A 12,144-nucleotide genomic window follows, 5' to 3' on the forward strand; every position below is an offset into this window, starting at 1 on the left:
TTCAGAGCAGCACATATAAACTGAAAAAGGGCATTTAAAACAAGCATTAAATGGGGGGTATATTAGACCGCCTTCTGATTTTTCTTCCTGTTATCCAACACTGTGATGCCGCATGGTGCGTGACTTCATTCATATTGTAAAAGCATTCGTGATGTGAAAAGGCATACAGACCCACATTCACTGCAGTAAAAATCAGGTTATGTGCATGCACTTTGCTTGTACAGTATGCACAGTATAGTCACTTGCTACTGTCGGGCAAGATTAGCATCACAGTATTGCCAGAGGCATGCACAGTGTCACGTGACTTTGAGCAACTGACTCTACAGTTAATTACATGTCAGAAAACAAAGCTGGCATAAAGTGCACATAGCTATGTGTTAATATGCTTTTAGCTAATATAGTACTCTGAACTTTTATTGTACGGGACTGATGCAAAAACAAAACTAATACACATGAGGCCTAATGCCAAACAATGACATGTGATTTGCCACTATTGTAATTCTATAATGAAATAACTTAAACAGATTAAAAAATCCAGGAAAAAAGCCCCTGCAAAAGCATTAATTTTAACATCTGTTTCTGTTTGGTAGGCACTTTCCATTAAGGGCTGGCAGCTGACTGAGGCCTTTTGATGAGATTACCTGTACACAGGAGTGCAGCAGTGCAACATGGGGAAAAGAATAACTTGGAAATATGTCACATATTAACTTGTTTTGTAAGCTCCAGTATATTTTTCTTTGTGTAAAGACTGTTTTTTTTGTTTTTGTTTTTTTTTTTGTTTTGTGTAAAGACTGTTATCAGCTGGCCTTTGTCACTACTCCAATATTCACTGCTCTTTGTGGATTTAGCCATCTGAATTCAACAATAAGCAAATGTTTCATGAGCTATTATGACTGATTTCCAACCCCTAGACACCATAAAGCTAGCATTAGATTCCTTCACCGACTCAGCATTATCATCTTAAATATAAATGAATGACTGCTAACCTTGATTTGACCTAGTAACAGTACCTAAGATGTAACCAATCAAACACAGGAATCAAACACAGGATGAAACTGGCTATTATTTTCATGCAATCTTTAAATAACACAAAATTAGTAAACTTCAATTTGTTTTGCAATAAGTTTAACAAAAATATAGTTCAGCAACACACCAAATAGAGATCCAATGTCCACAATGTCTGATTTAAAAATTCAAAAATGAATTAGGACATTAAATGTAAGTTTTAAATTTCCAGCCTATAAAATTTCCCTTCCTCTCCTTTCCCCTCTTTCTTACACACTGATGATTTTTATTTCACTGGGAAACAAAGCAGCTGTACATTTCCCTCACACATTTTTTTGTGACAACACACAGAAACAGTTTACTTTTTTTTGTTGCTTCTGAAATTTCTTGCCACTTCAAAATATTAACACTTAATGTCAGCTCCTGTTCTGTAGCTATGTAGCTGCACAAGTACTGTGACTATAACTTTACATCTGCACAATGCAACACATCACACTGAAAGTAAAAAGGGATGTTGAGGCTGTAAGTGGGCCTTGAGATGTCATTATTTTCTTATTACGGTACAAAGCAAGTGTCTCCTTGCTGCCACTGGAAGCAAGGCCAGGATGCCGCACGGGAAAAGTTAACCCATTCAACACTAAAATGCATTAACCTGCCTATCAGATTTAATTGCTTATTAATTGAAGGTGTCAAAATGCTGCTCTGAATCTTTTAGTCCATCTTTAAGTCCTAACTGTGCAACGCCTCTAAGAAAAAGCTTGGCAATTTGTGTCTCTCCCTTGCAGTGGGTGGCATGTCACATCCAGGACACGTCAACAGATGCTTGACAGATCTGGGAGTGTGATCCAACTGAGCAAGAGGGGAGGATGGGGGGTCTAACCCACTGCCTATTCGTATGAGTGCTGGTGGATGCAAATCCAATGTGTCACATACATGCACAAGGCAAGCAATCGTAAAAACAGATACTAGCCAGTGAATAAACATGCTGGACACACACTCACACAGAGGCTAGGAGGCATTCTTCCAGCTCTCCCCTGCACACTGTGGAGAGTTGATCCTCAACCAAACATGCTGCCTGCACAGAGAGCAGGTGTCAGACCAGGTGAGTACTGTGCACTGACAGGTAGCATGTGACCTCGCATCAAAACCTGGCGGCACGGACAGGGCATGCAAATTCCCAACTAAATAGCATCCACAAGGCTCATGTCACCAAAAAAGCATCTCCTGCCAACTCAACCCTAGTCGAGACTCAGCAGCTGGCAGCTGCATAAGATAGTGGTCACCTTCATATGTCACTCTGTGCAGATGTTCAACAACATCTATAATCAATAACAAACTATTAGAACAGAACAGAACTGCACCATTTTTAAAGATGCACGATCTTATCCTCTTTGATAGAATTACTTGAGCCAATATCCTAAAAGCAAAATAACTCCCAGTTTAATAATTTGCGTGTTTTTTGTGCACATAGGGCCATCTTAATCAATATTTCTGCATACGGAAACTTCCCTTTGCACGATTCAGGGATTTTTCAGGGTCACCTCTCTACTTGCTTCAATGAGATGCATTAAGCAATGTTCAGAATATTCTGCTCTGCTCACAATGTTCTTTTCCATTAAAGAAAGTTTCAATACAAGTAAGTGACTTGCAAATTTTAAAAAGTTATCTACTACTGCTAAACTTGAGCCAAACTACAATATTTAGTTTCAAGCGTGAGGCTGAATACCATCTATTTTCACAGATATCAGGACTACAGTATCATGTAAATCATATCACCTGATTATGCTTAGTCACTGAATTTGTTTTTTCATTTTTACAATGAGCTAAGAACACATTTATAGAAGTATTTCTTAAGTTGGTCCTTTACTGTCAAGGGTTTTTATTAGAAACAAAGCATTAAGTGTTGATAATGCTTTGCTGTTGAGTCTTTTATGAACAGCTAAATGAAGTGTGAAATGTGCAGTTCATTGAGCAAGTTAAATTAGCTTCCCATTTCATAAATTGCTTAGGTACCGACAGATAACAGCCTCCAACTTACCGGTACTGTATACTGAGGTAACAAACAAGCACATTAAACATCACTTACATTTCAGATGTTATCACGGGAGGAATCATTTTTGCAGGAAAAAGTTTAAATATGTCTTACTGTGAACTACAAAAGTGAGATGTTCAAGCTGGTTTCTACTTCTCTGTCTGACAGACAGTAGATTAAGGCTGATTTGCTGAAAGCTTCCAGAAAAGTTGTGATGCTGTGTAAAATGTAGATAAAAACATAATGCAATTAAATACAATAACATCTCTCAGTTTTTTTTCTTTGTACTATTTTCAATTAAGATTGTTGTCTAAATGAATTGCACCCTGTTTTTACTCAATGGGCTTGTATCCTTAATTTATTATGTGCACAGTGCTACTATTTAAATCATTTACTACTGATTTCTTACACTTAATCTCTCAACTAGTCTCTACTGCAGCCTACTTATGTAAGAAAAAAAGCAGCGAATCACGACTGAAGCCCCCTTGCAGAACAAATGTGCTACTTCTAATGAGACTTGAGCAGATAATCTCATCCTTGCTGTTTTCTGTTAATCTCTGAGTATCATTGACAAGCACATTTGAGTGAATGTGGCATGAAGAAAAGATCTCATTTACACACTGTTAGTGGTGTATGAAATATCCATCTGGATGTCCAGTCATTTACTCCCAAGCACTCTCCCTACTCATTGCCTTACTTATAACCTTTCCCAATTATTTGATGATTCTTCTTCCATCTTCTCCATATTCCCAACCCCAGGTGTTCATTCTGTTCTGCTGTGATTGCTAGTATCAGCATCATGGCTCTCCTCCCACTGGCCAAGATTGACTTCATCTAATTAGGTCCTCATTTGCCACATAATCTCCACAAACACAGTCTAAAGAAGCCTCTCGATGCTGGATACCAAATGTGTCATTTCCACAGGAAAACATCAAGATTTTAGCATTTTCAAAATTGTGAATTGAAAAGTGTAGCTGCACAGCAGGAATTCTTAGATATAGCCTCAGCCATCGACCCATTTCTGCTTCTGGCTACAGTTCCCCTCACTTCCTTTTCAGGCTTCCCTGGGATTCACAGTACTTTGGCTTTGAGTCTGTTGGTAAAGAACATTACTTCTTTTCAAATAGATTCATATGTTGACCCATGCCAATACAATGATATGTTTTCAAATGGTAAGCTGTGCTTGCTGTAAATCCAGCTTTTTGGCAGTATCCCCAGACCTTAGGGTTCATGGTTGGCTTGTGTACAAGAGCTGAGCCAAAAATGTCATCCCATGCATGATTCTGTATTAACCACTAAATGATGATGGACTAGTTCCTATCTAATTCAGCTGCAGAACACACTTTTTATACTGGAAAAATGAAAAAACACAAGTTTCTGAAAAATACTTCTTATTACATTATTGCACCGTTTCCCATCTAGCTACACTCAGTAACCCATAATGTAAAAAGTGGTAATTTGTTTTTGTTTTTTTTTTATCAATTTTGTGAAAACAAAAATATCAAAAACTATGGATTCTGTATTCAGAAACCTGTTTTAGTAATTTGTAGAAGCTCATTTGGCAGAAAGTGCACACCCACGGTTTCTTTGGTAAGTCTCCATAAACTCTGCATCTTTGTGGATCTTTCTGATCTTCCCAAACTCGTGTCAGATTGGATTAGGAGTCGTGATCATCAGGTCTCTCTAAAGATGTTTCTGTGGAGTTTAGGTCTAGGCTCCCATCAAGGACAACCAGAGACTTGTTTTGAAAGAAGGAAGAAGAAGGAATGAGTTCATGTAAATGTATATATACATGGCCAAGGCTCTTCTTGGCCATATACATGAACTCATTCCTCCTTGTTCTTCTTCCGGCCGCTTCCTTTAGAGGCCTCCACAGCAGAGATCATACATACATCTCATAGATGTCCTGCACCAGCCTCACATACTTCTCTGCCACTCCTGCCTTCAGGTTGAGTGTCATACCACTTCACCAATGTCAGGTTTTGGCACTGCGGCAGGTTTTTTGGATTTGGCTGCACTTATCCTTTCTTCACTTTTGACTTCTCTCCATGTCCCTGCTGCTTAGAAGCAAGCCCCATAGCATGATGCTACCACCAACATGCCTCACTTAAGTCACATCATTAGCAATTAGCTGGCATTAATTCATGTTTTCAGAATATGTTGGTTTGAGATCTGCCCAAAGAACTCAGCCTTTGACTCATCAGCCTAGAAAATCTTATTCTCTGCATGCCCAGTCACTGAGTTTGATTGGATGAGCTTCATGAAGGGTTTATTTGAATAAGATTCCTATTTGTTCCAAAGTTTTTCTCAATTCAATTATTGATACTATAGTTAGCCCAAAACTTAATGGTTACACACATAAATCTATAGTTCATAAATTCTGCCCTGATCTATGCCATAGATGTTATGACATAAGGTTTTTTTGGCTGACATGCAGTGTGGACTGTAAGAACATATATGAATAAACAGGTGTGTGTTTCTAAGGTTTGTCCAGTCCATTGGCTTTGTCATGCCAACCAAATTACAGACACATTTGATAAATGTGTCGACTGACTGCACGGAGAGTGATTTTTTAACATGTCTGGTGAATATAGAAAGCTAAAATTTTATGATTTTACAGCTTTAACTACTACATTTTCACTTAAATTGATATGTTAATATTAATAACAGAATTAACTGAAACAATTACTAAACAGGTCTGGGGTATATGAAGTTTTATATCACAAAACAAGTACTCTACTGAATATGGCTGATGTATCAGTAATACATTTTGTGTGCTCAACACAAACTGAAGTACTTTCTGGGCACAGCTACAGTTTTGCCAGATTGTTTGGTATTATTTATTATTAGTATTATTTTTAGGACATAAAATCCTTAGAACTGGGACTTGGTTATAATGCATGAGGCATACCACCGAGCACTAGGCGAGATCTTTGTTTGTATTTTACGCTATATAGTTGTGTTTTTAAGCACAAAAATGTCAAATTCATGAGCAGGATGGATCACAACATAAAGCAAAAGAAAATGATCAGGTGGGGTTGTTAATCTTAATGCTGGGATTAGCATTTTTATTGTTTCTGCTTAGAAATCCTTTGGCCTCCTGTCTGTTTGTTGTCTCCACCACATTGCTAGAGTGCTTATGCTGGCAGAGTAAACATGTTCAGCACTATTACGCATTTTCACACACCTTTTAAAAACTGTTTATCTCACCACCACCATCCACTCGGTAACAACTAGGGCTGCCACAAACGATTATTTTGATAGTCGACTAGTTACCGATTATTTTTGCGATTAGTCGACTAATCAGATCATCATCCATTGGACGTAAAACGTACGGCTTATTGCACCAGCAGCATCTGCTCTTATATAACTATCATTAGCTTACAGCTTTAAGATTTTAAGGTATGTGGTAACTAAAAATAAAGACAAGATGATAGTTTATTAAATTTTAATGAAATTTGCAGATTGTTTCGGTTTAATAAACTCCTTGCTATCTAAAATATAACAGGACACCGGAGTATTTTCCCCAGCATCTCACACTTCTGATAATCAGCTGTCTGCTTGACGTTTATTCAGCTGTGTAAAAACTATAAGTTTAATCTCAGCCAAACCGATTTACTCAGGAACAAATAAAATACAAAAAAAAAAGCCAAACAATAACATTTTGAAGTTATCTAAGTGACTTATATTAAATGTTTCACCTGAGTAGTGAAAGACGGCGGTGGGTTTGAAAACGATTTGCTGGGAGTCCGGTGTTCTCACGGGCTCTAGTGAGCCTTGCCCCCGGCTCGCTATCGAGCTAGTGGGTAACAGACATCTCCGAAAACGTCGGAGCGCTTTTGAAAATATGCGGTGTCTTGATAAACTGAGCAGATATTTGAGGTTTACACAGCTACATTCTCACCTGAAAATATGTTAAACTTTATTTTGTGACCCAGAAAGAATAATAAGAGTAATATTAAAACTAAGTAGCTGCCGCCATTGTTGGAAACTGAGCTGGGCCGCGCTATGAATTCTGGGACACAGCTACTTCTTCGGGGTTTAACGGCAGCTGGCATCCTTGTACATGCAGTGCTGCCATCTTCTGTTTCAGTCCGTTATTACACTCTTAAATCCTGCTATTATTCCTGCGTCTTTTGTGATCTTACAAAGCTTCAAACGACGCGTTGACTATTAAATCGGTCGTCGACGATTTTGATAGTCGACTAATCATGGCAGCCCTATTAACAACTTATCATTACACAAAGAGGGAAAAAAAACACTTTCATCCAGCAGCCCGAAAGAAACCTTTTTTCTTTTTTACCCATTCATCTCACCTACGCATCTTTCTATCACCCCCCTTCTTTCCTGCCACTCACCCCACAGCCACTCTGTGCTGTGTTTGTGTCTCTTTCTGTGTTTTTGCTGTCACTGATGGTAGGCTGTCAATCTTGACAGATGTGTTTCCACTAAGGATGCACTAAAAGGTTATATCTGCTGTGCAGAAGAGTGATTGCAAAAGGTCAAGCGTGAATTATGAATGTGCAGGTGCTTTGAGAAGGAGCTTTAATAAAGTTGATATTATATATGTTAAGGTGTTTCTTTATACTACTTTAGCCACTTTCTAAGTGGTCACTGGCCATGGTGCAATAATAAAGGTGCATCCAAAGCTGCTTATAGCAGCACTTTGTTCAATATAATGATTCAGTGGAGAACAAACATTTAAAATGTAACTCACCTTCTTTACTGCTTCATCTTCGGCATCTTTTCTCTCCTGTGCTTAATTCCACACCCCTTGTTGTCTGCGTATGCACATTTCTCCACCTTGAAGTGAATAAAAAGAGTCAGAATGAATTTATAACATATGAAAACACTCCTGTGGTGCTCTGCTGGCTAACGTGCTGGTCCCTGTGCCATGTGCTCATGCTGTGCTGCTGCTCTCTGCTCTTTTTCTAGGTTCACTTCAGACATACAACAAATAATGTAATAAAAAATTAAATTAATGCACAAATCATTCCCCCTTTTTGTAGAACCAATAAGAAAACTCTAGTCTTCTTTGGACAGAGTGGTTGGCTTAAGACATTAAATGACTGTGTGCATAATCAACTAAGCCCCGTGTTGTTTGGCTGTAAAATCACAGCACTAACATGCTTGTTTTCAGCCTAAAACTCATCTTTTGGGGAGCTGTGTTTCAGGAAAGAGGGAGGAGATATGCAGAATTCATTTTAAGCCTATTTGTGCTTATTTAATCTAGTGCGTTAAATCCTTGAGGTGTTTTGAGGGAGGGTGAAAACAGTCTTTGTTTCAGGGTAACTACTCTCTAATATTGAAAAGCAGAGTGTGCAGATCACCTATACTCTTTTTCAGCTTCTGAAAAGTTTTAAAGAAAGGTTTATGTATGGAAAAAGAACAACAGTGAGATGTGTTTTTAGTAAATATTCCTTCCTTGTAATATCCTGTCAAACTAGAGTCACTATGCTTTTGAGAATCAACAAAGCTTTTGCAAATTAGGTTTCTAGAAAGCATCTCTTTTCTGATATTCCATGAAGGTGATGAAGAGGATGTGGCAGGTAGTTCATTGCGAGGGCATGGAACAGATGGTGGTCTGTCTGACGCTCGCCGGGTGGGACTTGGTTTGGACAGGCTGGACATACACCCACTCGCACAGACACAGGTCAGGGCGAGGGCACCAACACTCCAGGGGGCTTTAGGTCTGCTTTACATGACAAGGATGTGTGGATGCTCCAAACAGGGTGGTAATGAAAAGTTCATTAGAATTTGGTGCAGAAGTGGAATAAATCATATTCTCTTCATTGTGGTTTTTTGTGTTGGTTAATGACCAAGGGATTCACGAGCTTAAACAAATGCTAAGTAAGTGTATAAGGTCATTTTTGACTTGCCTGAATACAGAAAAGATTATTTCTACCATGCCAGACAGCTAAGTTAAACATGTAAATTAAATAACTTAGCAATATGATATTGCATGTATATAGCACATTTCATAACACAACACACAAACACACAATTAAATACAAGTCTGTGAGAATAAAAAAGGTTTTAAGTTTGTTTTTGAATAGACAGTTCTAACTGACCTCAGGGCAGCGGGCAGCTTCTTCCAACAAACTGGAGCACAACAACTGAAAGCATCCTCAGCACACTGAGATCTAATTCTAGAAGCAGCTAAAAGATGTGCACTTGATGACCTGAGAGGTCTGGTTGGTGTACACTGACCAATTCAGAGACCTACTGGCGAGGGCCAAACCACTGGGAGCTTCATGACATAAGAGAAGGGTTTTAGTGGTAATTCTGTTTTGAACAAAAGTAAGTTGGAGATAATGATTCTCCAACTTTTGACATGTTTAAATGTTAGAAAGCAGTTCTGGTAATCTTATTTAAATGGCTATCAAAACTGAAACCATTAACCAAAACAATGCCAAGGTTCCTGACATGTAAACTACATGTTAATTACTACCTTAGGAAATTTTTTAAACCAACAACAAATATTTCCATTTCATCTCTGTTGAGTTACAAAAAGGTTTCTAGACATCCACAAGTTAATGTCATGATTGTTTACGATAGTACCAACTAGGAGCATGTAATGGTTAAAGAATAACAGACCAAGAACTAACCCTTGATCAAACCCTGATTTATATTTTTATTTCTGCAGATCTAAACCTACTAATGGAAACAAAAAAAACTTCTGCCCTTCAGGTATGATAAAAACTAATCAAGAACCTGACCTATAAAACCAGCTGAGCAAGCTGTGCTTATCAAACATTTTAGCTCCAATCATAGACTAATTCTGAGGTCTGGTGCTAAATGAGTGTTAAGAATTAGATGGAATTATCCACACGTAAAATGATCTTGAACACCAAATTCAAACCATGAAGTACTTTATTAAATATTTTTCCATGTAGGACATAAAAACTATATTTTAATGTCTGCTTGTTCACTATGCTCATATATGAAAAAGCAGACTAATTTATCATAATATGCTTTTATCCTCATTACATAAATGCAAACAGTGAGACATCAAAAACAGCTCTTCATACACACCAAACAAATTAACAATTAAAGTTAAATTTTTTTTGCTCTTTTTTTGTAAGCTACTTATTCATATATGAGACAAAGTCTTAAACTGTTAGTATTAGTGTCAGTCCGTGATGGACACTTATTTACAGATATGCATAACAACAAATTCCAGAGACACTGTTCTAAAAATGGTTTAGTGACAGTTATTTACCAAGAGCAACGTATACGTAGACGTAATGTAGACACGTACAATGTCACTGTTCATTTTGAGATGAGCTACTACATGTATATTTAGTTTCTATAAAGATTCTATTTTAAGATTATTGTTTTGGCATTTCTTTGCTGTTGATAGACAGTGAAGCAGCGAAGAGAGACAGGATAGTGTGGAGAGAGACAGGCAGAAGATATGCAGCAATGGCCCCCTGCTCACCCTACTGAGCTAAAGTGGAACCTAATATACATGTTGATAATCCTGGTATCCTGGTAGTTTACGCTATAAATTTCATCCAGATTGATTAACGTATCTACGAGGAGTTAGGGAACAGACATAGATACGCTACAATTTTTATAGTAACACATTTATAATATGAAATGTTTATGAAGGAACTTCTCAACCACACAATGTTTTTGGTATGAATACTGTACCACTAAAAAACATTATAGCAAAAACTTAAGTCAAAGATGAGATTTCACATCTTCTGTGCCCTCTCTTCTCTGTCAGAAAAGATGAGAATTTCAATTTCGCACTCTGCTGGGGTGCATAACACACACATCACTAAAACACAGGTACACAAACAGACAGATGGGGGGAGGGTTGGCTTGTTAAAAATGGAGCAACATATGTATTCATGAATGAGTAAACAGCCAAGGGATGAACATAAACGAATACATTAGACACAAGAAAAGACCTAAAGACCATATACATGCATTGAAAAGTTACCGGCATAACCTTTGTTATATTTATTACATTATTTAACCTAAATGACGCGTTTGACTTCAACTAAACATCTCCTTTAATCTTTCTGTAAGTAAACTGCAGCTCTCCAGTATTACAGTATTCACTACCTGCACTGTGAATAATTCATGTATGCGGGATAAATAGTTAAATAGGCAAAACACGTCTGTCAAAAGTAAAAATGACTACGACCTTGCCTGCAAAAATAGGTGGAAGAGGGTTGCATAGATGGGGAAGAGAAGCGATAGAAAGATAGAAACAAACCCAAAAAATGAACAAATGAGAGAAAAATCCATCTCTTGTTAAAGAAAAAACCTTCATATGTTGGAGTGTGATACGGAAATAGGCCCTCTGTATTCATGAATCTCTTAAGAGCACAATCAATGGGGTAAGCAATACATAAAAGATGAGGCTGAGTTTGACCTGTGCACTGAGGGGGAGGGGAGAGTGTTCTGCAGAGCCTGGACTGGAGGAGATGGCGATTTAGACTCTGTTGGGGCATCCTTTGAAGTTTTGGCAGATGAGGATGGACTGTGGATCAGCCCGTGGCCCTGCTGCATTAACCCCCCAAGCCCCAGCTATGCCTGCACTGAGTCAGCAGCAGCGGCAGGCTCCCTGCCTGGCCAGCATTGTGCATAATCTCTACACTATAGTGTAGCACAGATCCACTACAGAAAGCCATCATTCAAACTTCAGCAGTGATTATCTCTTTGCTTTATTACATTTTCACAGCAGCATGACTTCTCACCAGTCAGCTACAGATCTGATGTTGATGCTCATTTTGGACAATGATGGAATTTGTGGAGCACGAGCTCATAACATCAACCTGCAATCATTGCGGTATTTCTTATCTGCTAGCACACAGCACACAGAAACACATAAATAAAAGCAAAGACCATTATCATGCTGAAGATCAAGATCGGCACAGATTGGAAGTCACACTTACACGCATGGAAGCACGTAAAAATACACACAAGCAAACTGCTAGTGCACTTGTGCCCGATTGTTTAAAGCATGTGCAGACACTAAATAGAGGTGATTCACGTCAGAAAGAGGATTAGAGGGGGTTGTGAAAAAGCTGAGAATTATTGACAGAAAAGAGGGGGATTTAGATTTAGCTTTGCCAGTCCGCAAGTGCCTC

The 12,144-nt window shown here is 38.2% G+C and overlaps 1 protein-coding gene across 3 annotated transcripts in view; it reads right to left on the minus strand.

Moving 5' to 3' along the window:
* Nucleotides 1-12,144, minus strand: part of dlgap1b (discs, large (Drosophila) homolog-associated protein 1b) — a 94,199-nt gene that overhangs the window by 53,367 nt on the left and 28,688 nt on the right. For all 3 annotated transcript variants that reach the window (XM_026179769.1, XM_026179770.1, XM_026179771.1), the window contains exon 2: nt 7,755-7,840. The gene's annotated coding sequence lies outside the window, so the exon portion shown is untranslated. The remainder of the gene's footprint in view (nt 1-7,754; nt 7,841-12,144) is intronic.

Source organism: Astatotilapia calliptera, chromosome 9 (genome assembly GCF_900246225.1).
Source record: "Astatotilapia calliptera chromosome 9, fAstCal1.2, whole genome shotgun sequence".
NCBI classification, from domain to species: domain Eukaryota; kingdom Metazoa; phylum Chordata; class Actinopteri; order Cichliformes; family Cichlidae; genus Astatotilapia; species Astatotilapia calliptera.